Source organism: Eurosta solidaginis, chromosome 2 (assembly GCF_040869045.1).
Source record: "Eurosta solidaginis isolate ZX-2024a chromosome 2, ASM4086904v1, whole genome shotgun sequence".
NCBI classification, from domain to species: Eukaryota; Metazoa; Arthropoda; class Insecta; order Diptera; family Tephritidae; genus Eurosta; species Eurosta solidaginis.
In genome coordinates, this window is record NC_090320.1 from 242,286,086 (window position 1) to 242,301,175 (window position 15,090).

The 15,090-nt window shown below is 37.4% G+C and overlaps 1 protein-coding gene across 1 annotated transcript in view; it reads left to right on the top strand.

The window, feature by feature from the left end:
- Window positions 1–5,628: 5,628 nt before the first annotated feature.
- The window catches only part of LOC137240749 (clavesin-1), a 49,355-nt gene continuing 39,893 nt past the window's right edge, over window positions 5,629–15,090 (top strand). The window contains exon 1 of the mRNA XM_067767427.1: window positions 5,629–5,854. The gene's annotated coding sequence lies outside the window, so the exon portion shown is untranslated. The remainder of the gene's footprint in view (window positions 5,855–15,090) is intronic.

A 15,090-nucleotide genomic window follows, 5' to 3' on the forward strand; every position in this document is an offset into this window, starting at 1 on the left:
AATGTGTACAATCAGTACAAACTATATCATACGCGCATTTCAAGAATAGAATTTTCGAAATATACCATGGCGTCGTTTGCTGCTGAAGTCTAAATGCGAACTTAGTAGTTCGTATATCAAGGGAAATTTCGGTGAGTGATTGGCTGTTTTCAACACTTTGTATCAGCAAACCACCAGCGCAAAGTTCTTGCATATTATTAGCAAATATTATACAAATTAGCCCAACTAACCTTTGAAGCATACAACGAACCAGGACCGCATTAACCCTCAACGGGGCCCTAGGCAACCATCAATTTGGGGGCCCTTTTTTCACGTCCGGTCCCTTCTTTTTTCGATTAAAAAATACAAACTTATATCTTTCATAAAAATTGTATTGTCAAAATGTAGTAATATAAATAAAATTACTATCTACATTTTAGACATGTCGTTTTCTACATTATATCATCAACATCGATTTTGCTCAATAAATCTAACTCAATGCAAGGTATACCTAACATCTCGAGTCGCTCTTGTCGCGTCGTAGCTCTTTCAGCAGCTTTGATTCTTTTTAATTGCGAGAATAATCGTTCGACAGAACAATTTGTGATCATTAATGTTAAAAAAAATCCGAAGAGCTATTTCTGTGTTAGGAAATACATCGGCTAATTGATCTTCCATTAGAATCTTATACAAATGACTATGAGTTTTTGAGCATCAGTGTATCTGGAGTTCACGTAACTTTGGAATTGTTTCATTTCAATGAAGAAATTTCCAAATCTCTAGAATAAAAACGAAATAAGTTATTTATAGCTTCGTGGAGGTCTCCATCGCTTATAGAAAAGTTGATGGGAAATGCAAATCTCTCTGAAACTTCCATATACACTTTCGCACGTCGTTTGATTTAACTGTGAAGATTTTCGATGATTTCGAGGAAACCTTTTGTCCTAAAATCATCGCGAGGCGAAAATTCTGCTTTTGGACTTCTGGAACATTTCCGTCATTAGGTTGGTTTCTTCTACGACGAGTACGTTTTACGATTTCTGTATAACCTACACCAGGTAATTGCTTTGTTCTTTCCTCGAAATAATTGAACTTTTCACGGAATGAAACTAAACTATCTTCTAACGATCCGTACAAAAACCACACGTTTACAAATCTGCTTCTTCAATTCGCAATGACTTACTCACTGAACGTATAGCTCTACGCAGACATCAACATAGTCAAGCGAATTAAAACGCAGCGGCTGCGCTGGCTAGGCCATGTTATGCGAATGAAAGATGATGCTCCGGCCAAGAAAGTGTTTCTATCAGAACTCGCCTATGGAAGCAGAGGTAGAGGACAGCCCCCACTCCGTTGGAAGGACCAGGTGGAAAACGATTTAAACTCCCTTGGTGTGACCAATTGGCGCCGGTTGGCGGAGCGAAGGAGCGACTGGCGCGCCTTGTTGGACGGCCATAACCGTTTAGACGGTTAAGCGCCAATTAAGTAAGTAAGTAAGTAAGTACTCACTGAACGCATAGCAGTCAAAATAGAGTTCCATAAAATCAACATGAAATCAAATTCGAATATTTGAATTTTATTCGCGATACAACATCGCCTCATAACGAGTATCAATATTTTGTGATTCATCATCAGCAATGATTTCTAGAGCCTCTAATATGATATCAAATGAATCGTTAACTGCATTCGTCGCATTCGAATGTGCTTCCAAGAGTGTAGTTGACAATGTCTCCAAAGTTTTCTCATTGTTTATTATATTTTTTAATACGCCCCAACGATAGATGAAAGCGGAAAAAATTATATAATGTCTGCATAATGGCGAAAAAAATCTACTGCTTGAAAACAGCTCTTCACAGCATGCTCTTCAACCAAATTAAGGGAATGCGCGGAACAGGGAACATAGATCGCATTCTCATTCAAACTCAATATTCTAGCCTGCACACCTTGATACTTTCCGGACATGTTTACTGCGTTGTCATATTATTGTCCTCTACAATTTTGAATATCTAAGCCACAGTCTTCAGTAAGAAACTTTAAAGTTTGATTCGCTAGAATTTCACCAGTATGACCTTCCAACTGAAGAAAAGTTATAAACCTTTTTTATTATTCAATATACTCTCCTTTCACTTCGATACACTTCTTTGCACGCTCATACAATTTGTCAAATGAGTCGGAAATGTCCTTTTTAGGAACCTTGTCTAGTTTGTCGGTCGTCGCCTTTTGAATGCGGTCAATTTAGTTTTATTTATTTGAGTAAAATTTATTTTCAGTTCTGATTATATTTTTTTTCACTCTCTAGAATTTTATGTTTTCAAAAAAATTTTAGAAGTCTTTTTCATTTTTCGGGGGCCCCTAAAATCGGGGGCCCCAGGCAACTACCTATTCTGCCGCCTACTTGTTAATCCGGCCCTGCAACCAACAATAACAACACAAGTTAGTTGCAAAAATAAATGTTATTGGTTGAAGAGCAAGAATCGAAGACCGAAGTATAGGAAATCAGGTGTAGCTGGCCGGTCCATGAGGACCTCACATAGACTGAACAAGTCCGTAGTGTTATAGGAAATCAGGGTTCGATAGACACCTAAAAAAGAAAATGTGCGAAAGCAAATTTGTTTTAATAAACAAAGTTACAACCAGTTCTTTTTTTAGGAATTTCAATTAAGCTTAAATTATGCGCGATCGCCAATTCGCAGTTGCTGTCGCTGTCGCTAACTTTGGCGGTGGCGCTGCTAACGCAACTTCTGTTTCCGTCTCTGTTTAAATGTGGTGTGGGCATCAACACATGCACACATATGCACATTTACCAATTTTGAGTTGTAGTTCTTTGTATGGAGAAGCACTGATAAGAGTCAGTTTCATAAAAATGTGTTGCCTTGTTTTTGTTGTTGTTTTCACTAAGCAAATCAAGTGAAATATGAGAAAACATGTAAAGAGTCAATAACTATACAAGCATTTATTTCATACACAAAATTCAGTTAAGAATTGGCTTTTGCTGCGATCCACAGCGAGTAATCGGTTTTATTGTGTGCAATAAAAAAGGGTAACTTGTTTGGGGATCGGCGATATTTGACTGAGCCTATTTGACAGCAAATACTTTGCATAAAAGTGTGATCAATGTCAATGTTCGTTTAAGAGTGTATGTCGGTGTTGGGGTTGTTGTTGTTTTTGGTGTTGTTATTTGTACTGGTGTTGGTGGTAGTATTGATGTTTGTGTTAGTGTTGATATTGGTGTTGGTGTTGGTGTTGGTGTTAGAGTTTGTGCTCATGTTGATTTTGTTGTTGGTGTTGGTGTTGGCGTTGGTGTTTATGTTGTTAGGGTTGATGTTGTTATTGATGCTGGATTTGTTGCTAGTATTGATGTTGATGTTGGTTTGGAGTTTTTGTTTGTGTTCATGATTATGTTAGTGTTGATGTTGGTGTTATAGTTCATGTTGGTGTGGGTGTTGGTGATGGGCATGGTGTTGGTAATCGTGTTGGTGTTAGAGTGTGTTGCGTGTGATGTGTGTGATGTTGATGTTGATGTGTATGTTGATGTTGGCATAAGTATTTGTGTTGGTGAAGGTTATCGTTAACCAGCTTTAACACAACCAGCATCGTCAGTCTTGATATCCAGCGAAAAATGGCCCCTGTCACCAAATGCTACTTTCGAAATTAATGTCCTTTCTCGGGAAACGAAGATCATGGTGAATGATCCATGAATGATCCATGACAACAGCAAATGAAGCGCCTCGAACAGTGTTCCAGAGAAAAGTTCTTCGAAAGAGTTATGAGCCTCTTTAATTATGAGTTTTTTGCAGACTTCAAAAAAAATTTAGCACCCGCCTTTGGGAGCAGAGGAATAGAACGGCCCCCAATCTGATGTATGATCTGATGGAAAACGATTTAAACTCTCTTGGTGTTACCAAATGTTAGCAGTTAGCACCAGTTAGAACAATGCTGAAGCCACTGGCGTAACTTATTATACGGCCATAACCAATTATATAATTAGAATCGTTTATATGCAACCCAATAGAAAGAAAGCCCGTAAAATTTATCCCAAAAAATACGCGAGCAGGCAAGGTTTCAAAGCCAGGAGGAACTCCCGTTACGCCGAAAACGATGACCTGGTAACCGACGTCTGGAGATTCTTAGGTACACTACACTTCGTTCTTAAGCGGAGGCAGAGATAAGGCACCACGGCAGATATCAAACCCATAATGACTATGACGAGATACGAATATTAATACCCAGATAAAAACCAATAAATCCGTGGGAGCTGAATACCTGCATAGCTACTCAAACCAGCCACCTTTGCTTTGACTAAGTTTAATTTCACCGCAAACTTCATACGGCTATGCGAAATAACTTTTTGAACATCCCGTTCAAGTCGTTCGAAACTAAACGAGGTGTCATACAGTTACCCCCTATTGTGCGTATTGTGACGACATTAGCATCATCGGTCTAAACCATGTCGCCGTAAGTTCCTTTACTCCAGGCTGGAAAAAGACTGTTATGGTGGACGAGAACAAAACGAAGTGGCCCGCACTACACTGAAATTACTGATTGGAAAATGATTAAGTTTCGTAATTGGCTCAGAGAAGACGCAATTTGTGCTTGTGTTTTATAGGTTCATTCCCTATGGAGACTGGCGTCAGTTAATTACTACTTGGCTCTCACTTAGGGTGAATATCCTCTCGCGAAGATATAAATTCTGAAATGTTTCATATTTCAGCCCTGTATAAAGTGGGTATTCTGCATTCTGCGTATACCTATTTTAGAGTTGTCGCTGTAGATGGAGACGTTTCGACGAAGTCATGAAAATCATTTATCCTGCTAGAAAATATGGTTGCTGTCAGTAGTGGGCAAAATGTTGAACTGCTTAGCCCCATCTCTACAAGGACATCCCTTAATACTGAGCAAAAATCAAGGGCAAGTGATCTGATCACAAGTAACACGACAAAAGACGTATACAGATCCTAGTTTAGTATATAGATCCTAGTTTTAGTTACCCTACACCAAAGTAACTCATTTTTTAGATAATTACTTCATAGTCTTTATACCAAATATATCACCCTTAAAATGCATACATACTTACTAGACTGGGTCGATTTATTAACCGATATCGCGCCATCGATTTTTCGATTGGATTTGGGCTCAGGAAAAAACAGTTCCACTACGCATGCCCAAAAAAATAATTTTCGAGCCTGTTATCGCCAAAGTTTTTGAAAAAAAATATTTTTTGGGTTTGGGGAGTGTTTTGGTCGAAAAATTTACCCTTTCGCCATTTTTTTTTTCGCATGCTCGAAAATTATTTTTTTGGATATGCGTAGTGGAACTTTTTTTCCTGAGCCCAAATCCTATAGAAAAATCGATCGCGCGATATCGGTTAACTTTCGTCCATACAAATCGACCCAGGTTAATACTTACAATGTACCTTCACATTATAACCCCAGCTATCAGCGACATTGTAGGCATACTACTTAAGCAGACCGGCGATCAGCAGCGATCAACGACCACAGCAACAACGATCGCATAGAACACTCTGCGCGCTCAGCACGCTTAACATTTGATAACGTGGGCAGCCGCTGATTCTCTGTTTACTGTGACGCTTAGCTGTCGATTGCTGGCTGATTGCTGGTAGTCACTTAATATTTATAATTGTGAGTCGAACGTGCTTTGCTGAAAAACAGTAAAGTAAATTTTAGTTTAGTCAAACGTCGTGTCGGATGTGGAAGTGCATGCGCTGATACTTCCAAGACAATTGAGAAAAAAAATAACTTAAATCTTGCCGTTAAAATTTAAAACAAAATAACAGTCATTTGAAGTGGTTTATAATATAGCTCATAAGGAAAAATTTCATATACATTTAAAAAAGAAGAATTGAAACAAATTGCAGGTGATTATTTTGCAAATGTTTGAAATTCTTAACAGCACGCAATGCTTACTAGAAAATTGATCTTCAAGTGAACATTATAATCAAATTACTTAAGGCTTTTTTACTTTTTAATGTACGCGTGCGTTTTATGCGTTTTGTGATTTTGTGTAGTAATTTGATTATTTGCATTTCTTGAAAAATTTTTTTTCCCTCCATATAGAATTCCGTGTGCAATCAAACGTAATCATATTATTAAAAAAAAAAAAAAACTTTTGAATTTTTTTAATCCATGGTGCTAGAATGCAGGATATTATAGAACTGGGGAAAAAGTAGTGTAAGGAAATAGAGATAGATGTAGATTGCTATATATCGTGACTATCAGAAAAAACAAATCGTTTCAACGATGTGCAGCCATCCGTCGGTCTTTAAAGGCCAATTAATAGTGACTTATCCATAACCAGATAAAACAGCTGATCGAACCTACCTTATGGAAATGAATGTAATCGATTAATGGTGCCATACCATAACGCTAACGCCATAACCATTCCATAGCCAACCAATTGGTTTTTAGTTTTTCGCCATATCCAACACCTAAACATATTTGAGTTGGAGAATTTATTAACTTTTTGTTGACTTTATTTATTGTTTTGTATACATTTTAACTTAGATATGTCCTAATTTTTTGTGGTATATGTTTGTATTTTTTTTTTTTAGTTTTCTTCATTTTTATGAAATTTCACGATTTTTAGGTTAAGGCACCATTAATCGATCACATTGGAGATGGTTATGGATATGGGTATGGTTACGACTACGGCGTTAGGGTTAAGGAAGTTTAATTGGCCCTTAAACCATAGTAAATGCTCTCAATGAATGCAGGGTGAAATCAAAATTCAGACAATCTTCATTAAATCAAAGTCGTTTAAATTGTCGATTAGCTACAGAGACGTAAAGAGCAATAGAAATTGTCAAACTGGCGATAGGTAATTCACCACATTATCTACTTTAATGCCCGGCTTTTCAGTTTAAACTACAGTTAAATTTGACTGGAGTTTAACCTTGCCACTTTGATCGATAACATAAAATTTTGCTGCTCATCTCAGCTTAAGCGACCGAAGTGGCAGGGTTAAACCCTAGTCAACTTTAATTGTAGTTTGAACTCGCACTGAAAAACCGGGCAAAAGATTAACAAAAAATGCGGTGTTTTCGTTAAAAGTTCACATAAAAGTTATTGCAAACGTTAAAAGAAATAGTTAAATTGTGATTATTACATCAAAATGAAGGTTTTCTAGCTTCGGAATTGACGAAATTCATGCCACATTTCCCCAATGGTGAATTACCTACCCGCGATTTGATGGTTTACAGTTTCCCATTATTCGTTCTGTTGTTGGTTCCCTAATTAGATAAGTTATTAAAATAAAATAAATGTAAGGTGCGATAACCTCCGAAGAGATCTAAGGCCGAGCTTCTCTTCCAATTTGCGTCGTGCTCCTCTTGATTTTCCCTACAAATTGGCCGGACGGGACCTACATGTTTTATGCCGACTCCGAACGGCATCTGCAAAGCAGATGAGTTTTCACTGAGAGCTTTTCATGGCAGAAATACACCCGGAGTGCTTGCCAAACACTGCCGAGGGGCGACCCCGCTTAGAAAAATTTTCTTCTAATTGAAAAATCTTATTTCTAAAATTTTGATGTTGCTTTGCCCGGGAGTTGAACCCAGGGCATACGATGTGATAGGCGGAGCACGCTACCCATCACACCACGGTGGCCGCCAGTTATTAATAGGGTGTAAAAAAGTTATCAGTTTCCTTCACAAGTGCTCATAAAGGTCCAAATACATTCGAATTTTGCGTCGTTTCAACGCTTATGGCCGAGACACAATAAAGTTTTTCATTTATATGCGTTCAACGCAATCTTATGCATTCCAGTAACATCGCCACAATCAACCAAGATGTAGCTTTTGTATATATGAAGGAACTTCAGACTTGGCAAAAGAAGTTTATTTCGCATTGCCCATTCATATACAAAACTTAGCGAAGCATTGTTATAAACATTTTAACTATGCAAGAAAAATACTTGCCACCATATTATGTATTCTATTCATTTGTTAAATCGCAATTTTTAAATGTGAAAAATGTTTTAAAAGTACCAACGAAAGAGAAAAATAATTACACTTGCAAAGTGTGAAAGCACCCTTAGCCAAAGAAAATGTCAAAGTCTTCTTCTTATGCTTCGCTTGCAACAAAAGTTGGAGGATGTGTACTTTTTCATGTCAGATGGCGCTGGTGTCGCTCGATATGCCGTTCTGCATAAAAATACGTGCATCATGATGCATAAGATTGTGTTAAACGCATCTATATGAAAAACGGCTTATGTAATAGGGCTTTTACGCTGCGTCAGCAGCTGATTTTGAACACGCACATCTTGATGGGTATGTTCTCAATCCTCCGGCAACGCAACGAGAACGCTAAAGTAACGTAAAAGGAATTCAAAAACTTACATTTTGCTGGCGTCGTCACTGCATTTCTTTTTAGCTTTTGAATTTTGCTTGAATTTTAAATTGATTTTATAAAATTTTCAATAATACTATGTTCAAACAGAAAAATAAATTGAGGAAATTTCGATTTGAATTGAGTGCTGTTCATACAACTCGATTTAGCTTACACAATAGTAATTTGATAGCTGGTTGGCTCATCTCTACAGCAAGAACATACCTTTGTTCAGACTGTCAAAATGTGCGTGTTGGTATTAGGCGAATGAAATGGAATGAAAACATAAAACTTTGAAATTTTTGTGTGTTATAAGAAAATGTGTTCAATGTTTTGGTTTCATTTTGAGTTTGCCATCTTCTTTTGACAATCCCTACTCCAGTGAAATGAAAGACATAAAATCAGCTGATGAGATGAGCCAACCATATAGTTCAGCCATGCGCAACTGACGTTTAAATCTACTCAATAAACACACTATACAAGGTTGCATTTGCAGTTTGAAACAATTTATTACGCAATTCTTTTTAAATTGGCAATTTGTTATTACAATTTATTATATGATAAATTGCGTAATAAATTGCCCAAATAGTATAAATTGCTAATTTGGTGTGTGTTTGAACCTAGTATAATGTCTTCTTTTTCGAAAAAAAAAAATTACTTTTCTTGGTGACAAAAAATCGAAATTTGAGTTTTTCTTTTTTCGTTAGATGTGGCAGGAAACCTTCCAAACTGCGTTCTTTCAAAACGATTGGGCCTTAAGAACTTGTAATAACGAAAATGCTTTTCACCTCACTTATTTTTAGCCCCAGAGCTAATTCCGGTAAAAAAATTCAAATTTTCTTCTATTATTTACCGACAACAGCTGATCAGTCGGCGAAGTCATTTACTTTTAACGATACGATTTATCGAGATTTTAACTAACGATTTTTCGCTTACGATAACGATTGTGCTTTCGACTAACTCAAATTCAACATCACTCACATGGTGACCATATAGATATTGTAATAGTTTTAACATTGACTTGCAAGTAACTGATCACACGATGACGGGTTTGAAAATATTTGGAATTGTTTTCGACAAACCAAAAGCAAATCGCGTTCAGAAATCATATACCAAAGTTAATTTCCCTATGCTGAACCATAAGCTATGTTTCGAAAGTTGGTCGAATGTCCTCGCTGAAAATGACATATCAGTAGCTTTTTACATATTTTTAGATAACTTAAACGCGCACATTCTCAACTCTTCGTATACTGTAAATAATCGTAAAAAAAATGTGAGACTTAAGCCTTGGATTACTCGGGATCTCCTACAGAAAATAAAGCTCAAAAACCAACTAAGAAAAAAGTGTGCTAAGTATCCTAGTAATAGAAGGCTCCGCACTAGATACAACAAAATAAGTAATAGCACCAATAAGGCCATACGACGGACGCGGGAAAACTTCTTTCGAAACAAGTTTAATTCAGCACTTGGTAATATTAGGAAAGAATGGGAAGTTGTCAATAATCTTCTTAATCGAAACGGTGAAAAATATAATGAGCGAATAGCATTACAAGCTGGAGGTCAGTCGATTACGGATGCTGTGGAAGTAGCTAATAAACTTAACACGCACTTTACAACGGTTGGGAACACAGTATTAACTAAGTGCAATTGTCGGTTTGCGATCCATTTACCATCGGGCCAAGATGCTCGAAATAGCTTCTTTTTTGACCCTATCACAGGTTTCGAAATTATAAGCATTATAAAAACCTTAAAAAACTCTAGTTCATGCGGTGAGGATGGTATTTCCAATTTAATTTTAAAAAAGATATATTTTAATGTGGTTGATATACTGATATACTTATTCAACACCAGCATTACTCAGGGTATTTTTCCCGATAGTTTGAAATGTGCGATTGTAATTCCGATCTTGAAAAAAGGGGATAAACAAGATGTTAATAATTACAGACCTATTTCACTACTCTCGGCCATATCTAAAGTTTTTGAAAAGGCTGTTAAAACCAGAATTGCTAATTTTCTAAATAAAGCGAGCTTTTTTAGCTCCATGCAGTTTGGCTTTCGTTCTGACCTTTCAACAGAAGACGCTTTGCTAGATTTTTGCACCAACGTCTACAAAGCTCTGGATGAAAAAAGAAGTTGTGCTGGTCTCTGTGTGGACATAACAAAAGCTTTTGATATGGTCGATAGGGGTATACTATTGGATAAACTATATAGTGCAGGATTCCGCGGTGTTATGCATAAGTGGCTTAAATCGTATATATCGGGCAGAACACAAAAAGTTAAAGTAGAATGTAGCTACAGTAGCTTACAGCTTGTTAATCTGGGCGTTCCCCAGGGCTCAGTTCTTGGTCCAATATTGTCCTTGGTCTATATTAATTCAATATTTAAGCTTCCATTAAGAGGCAAGGCCACTGCAGACGATCTTGCAATTGCGTACAGTACACCGAATTACTTTGAATTAATATGTGACATTAACCATGATATACATTTGTTACGAACCTGGTTCGCTTCACACAAACTGATTGTAAGTAGTAAAACTAGACTTATGTATTTCAGTCATGTTCTCAAAGAACAACCAAGTTATGATGTCATATTTCACTCCGCAGTGTGCTCTCGCTTTAACATGCACCATATAGCGTGCACTCAAAGTGACGCGATGAGATCTTTTGATTGTAATAGAAACTGTAGTGAGAGATGCTTCAGGGTTGAAGTTGTTGAGAATTTCAAGTACCTAGGAATTATAATAGACAACCGCTTGAGTTGGTCTGAGCACATTAATGCTCTAAAAAAATACTTTCTATATACCACTCGTCACTTTTATCGTCTGAAAAAGGTATGTTCAATATCCACTCTAAAAACAGTTTACTACGGAATATTTCAATCTAAACTGCAATATGGTATCACATGCTGGGGCGGCGCCTCGGCTAATAAGCTGTCAGCAGTGGTAACAATTCAAAAGGGTATTATAAGGCGAATCTGTAGTGCAAACTATAGGTACCATTCTATGCTATATTTTAGGAAACTAGATATATTTCCGTGTCGACATCTCTATCTTTACAAAGTTTTAAAAACATTCTTTATACGGTGTGGCTACCTGGAAAGCTTTCCTTCGGAAGTCTACAACTTACGATGAAATCTACTTCCGATGGTACAAATTCCGCATACTAGGACGTCGCACTTTAGAAGTTTTTACACATACACGTCGTGCAAATTTTTCAACTCCCTTCCTGCCACTGTACAGGTAATAAGAAATGTCAACTTATTTAAAAAAGAAGTTAAGCTGTATCTTTTTGGTTATAATCACTTTAAATTAGAAACGATGCTGAGGATGACCCTATAAACCGTACATACCTTAGGAAGCTGCAAATATTTAGTATTGATTCTCTTTCATATCTTTGATGATTTAATTGTATAACTTAAATTCTTTATGAAATTTTTATTTTTGTACACCCCACACAAAACAATATACCAAAGCTAGGACTGGCATTTAGAACTATGTTAAACTTTAATATAAAAAATGCCATATACTTTTCCTATGCTGCATAGTAATTTGAAATTATTTAATGTAATATTGTAATCTTAGGTTAATAAGTATGCATCTGGAAAATGTTTAATAAAATACAATACAATACAATACATTTATTGAGTAAACATTTAAGTAAAATGGCTTTCGAGCTAATGCCGTTAAGCAAACATAAATTCATCTATTATTTAACGACAATAGCTGATTGTATATTAACGAATATCGATAAAAAGTTGTTGTTGAAATCTAAAATCGCTACATTTATCGATTCGTTATATAGCGATGGTGAACATCGCTAGAAAGTTTACAGAATTACAATACTGTCGTGGAATTCACTAACTTTTTTGACGATTTTCGGGATCGATATCTTGGCGAAGCGTTACCTCTAACGGTTATGATAATCAGTTACCACTTTATATTTGTTAAACTTTGTTCAACTATTGTCGCTTAGCTATAGAATATTGTTTTACGATTAACGACGTCATTAGAGATTCCATTATTCGCACAATCGTTGTCATAAGCGAAAATTCAAACACAACAAATGTCAACGTTAAAAGTAGTAGAGTTCGCTTAAGTTTTTAACGGCATTTTATTTAAACGATATTTTTAAAGATGTTGCTATTCAGTAACCAAGTTTAAACGATAGTCGTTTATTTATAAACAGCTATCGTCGCTTAAGAAACGATGAATATTTTGAGTTTTTCAGCGATATTTGTTGTGATGACACTTTTCTTCAATCACTCGACAACCGATTTTTCTCCTCCACGTCGGTAGGTTACTCACCCCATCTTTCAGTGAGTTTTACAGCTCCGGCTCACGCTCAATTCTCACGGGAATGCTCTGGATCATTGAGAGACTTGAGAAGCAGATGTCGTGAAATTTTCGCACACGTGAAATGTGATAGGCAGATTTCGCCGCTGTTTTTCATTTAACTCATACGGTGAAAGGCTAAGCAGTGACATCTATTTTCGAAAAAGTAGGTATATTAAAGGCCGCGTTGCCAACCTAAAAAGAAGTAATTAACAAATTATCTGGCTCACAAATTGAACCAGACTTATATCTGGATTTATCTGGCTCAAATCGTTGTTGTTGCATTTACATGCAAAATTATTTATCTGGCTCAGGATTTTGCCACCGGATGATAGCTTCAGACTCGGATACTTGATCGCTCCAAATCTCCTTGCAAAACTATCGAGTAGAAAAAATAAGTAGCGAGGGGCGTCCACCTTTTACAAAATTTGTCTAATGTGGGTTAGTTATAGCGCCATTTGAGTCAGTAACATTCAGATAGTTCAGCACATCATCTCCACACCAAGGCGACCATGTGTGCCTTAAAACCTGGCAATGTAATCGGTCGGTCCATAGCAAGTGCGGCGGTGCAATTGAGTAGCCTTCATTTTTCTAAGGGAGGTCACTTGGGAGGGTAAAGACCCTTGCTACTTCGTTACTCTAAAAGTGCCGCACTTCTTTCAACCAAAAATTACCACATAAAGTTATGTCTCGATTATATCTAAATCAGCGCCATTCCCTTTATTTCTATTTAAAGCTGAAGGACCCTCTCCACTTGTTGCTTCTATAGCAGAAAATTATTCGTGGTAAATTCTTAAATATATACTTATTTTAACTTAAAGAGATGGGCCTGATAGGGCAGGACTCACTTTGAAATATTCATGATTCAGTCAATATTCGTGACTTGTCAAATTAGCCAACTATCAGAAACACTAGTGCGTCAGTGGACCAGCTAATTGATTCATGGGTTTTGTATATGTATATTTACTCAGTTTATTTAATATGAGCGAATATGAACATTTCAATATAAAATGTGTTGAGTTAATACTAAAGAATAAAAAAGAACAAAAAAGAATAAGCAAAAACAGAGTTGCCAAAATGATAGTAAATTAATTCAGTTTGTGGCGTTACCACTTCGTTTCATACATAACATTTTCCTTCCTCTGCAGGAGTTAAGGTGAGAATGGAACTCTCGGGTTCCTTTGTCTGGTCGACCACCGAGGGGCTGCCGGCGTCTCGCTTAGTTCCGGCTCTCTTTCCGGTGTCGCCTGCCGTGCTAGTGTTGAATGCGATGGCGGTGTATCGTCCTGTATTATTGTAGTGTTGGGAGTAGATAACCCTTCCAAATCTTCTTCTGATCCCAATGATATATTTTGTGGTGATTCTATGGGTGCTTCGACTTCTTCGTGGTTTTCTACTATACCCGATGCAGCTGTGCCGTTCTCTTTAGCTGCAACCCTCGTTTCATGATGATTCACTTCCGGTGTTGCTTTATCGGGCCCCGCGTGTGACTACCGTATTTGGTCTACATGTCTTTTTATCATTTTCCCATTGAATTGTATTTGATAGTGAAGATCCCCTAGACGGGCGTGTATTGTTCCTTTGAGCCACTTAGCAATTCGCGGGTTACCCGACAGGAAGTATACGTTTTGATTTACCTTGAACTCTTTTCCCTTTTTCTTGAGATGCATGTATTGTTTTTCCTCTACTTTCCTCGAGATTTCCTCTGGTCGAATCAAGTCCAATCGTGTTCTTAGGAACTATTCGTGGTACCCATTGCTTTCAATGCGTTCTTGACCGTCTGTACGCTTCGCTCTGCTTGTCCATTAGTTGCCGGGTGATACGGTGCTGAGTATTTGTGATATTTAACACCGACGGTAGTCAAGAAGTTGTTAAATTCCGCGGACGTGAAATTTGTTCCATTATCAGATACAACCGTTTGAGGAACGCCATAAGCCGCAAATACGTCGTCCAGCAAAGTAATTGTCGCGGCCGCCGTAATTGATTTTGTGATTTTCACCTCTAACCACTTGCTGTACGCATCCGAGATTATCAGTAGCATTGCTCCTTCGAACGGCCCCGCATAGTCAATATGAATGCGTTCCCACGGTCCCTTGGGATACTCCCAATGATGATCGCCACTTTTCTCGGGTTTGTTTGCCGGTTTTGCACATGATTCGCATTTGTTCGCCATGTTCTCGATATCATTGTCAATGCCCGGCCAGTATATGAATGAGCGGGCGATTCCTTTCATCTTGACAATCCCTAGGTGTGATGTGTGTAAATTGTCAAGCAGTTTGGCTCTGTACTTTGGTGGAATGACGACGCGATGCTCGAACATCAAACATCCTGACGATAGCTTGTAACTCACTTCTGGGGACTTGTATCCTGTTCTCTCTTTTCCCTTTTTCTTGAGATGCATGTATTGTTTTTCCTCTAATTTCCTCGAGATTTCCTCTG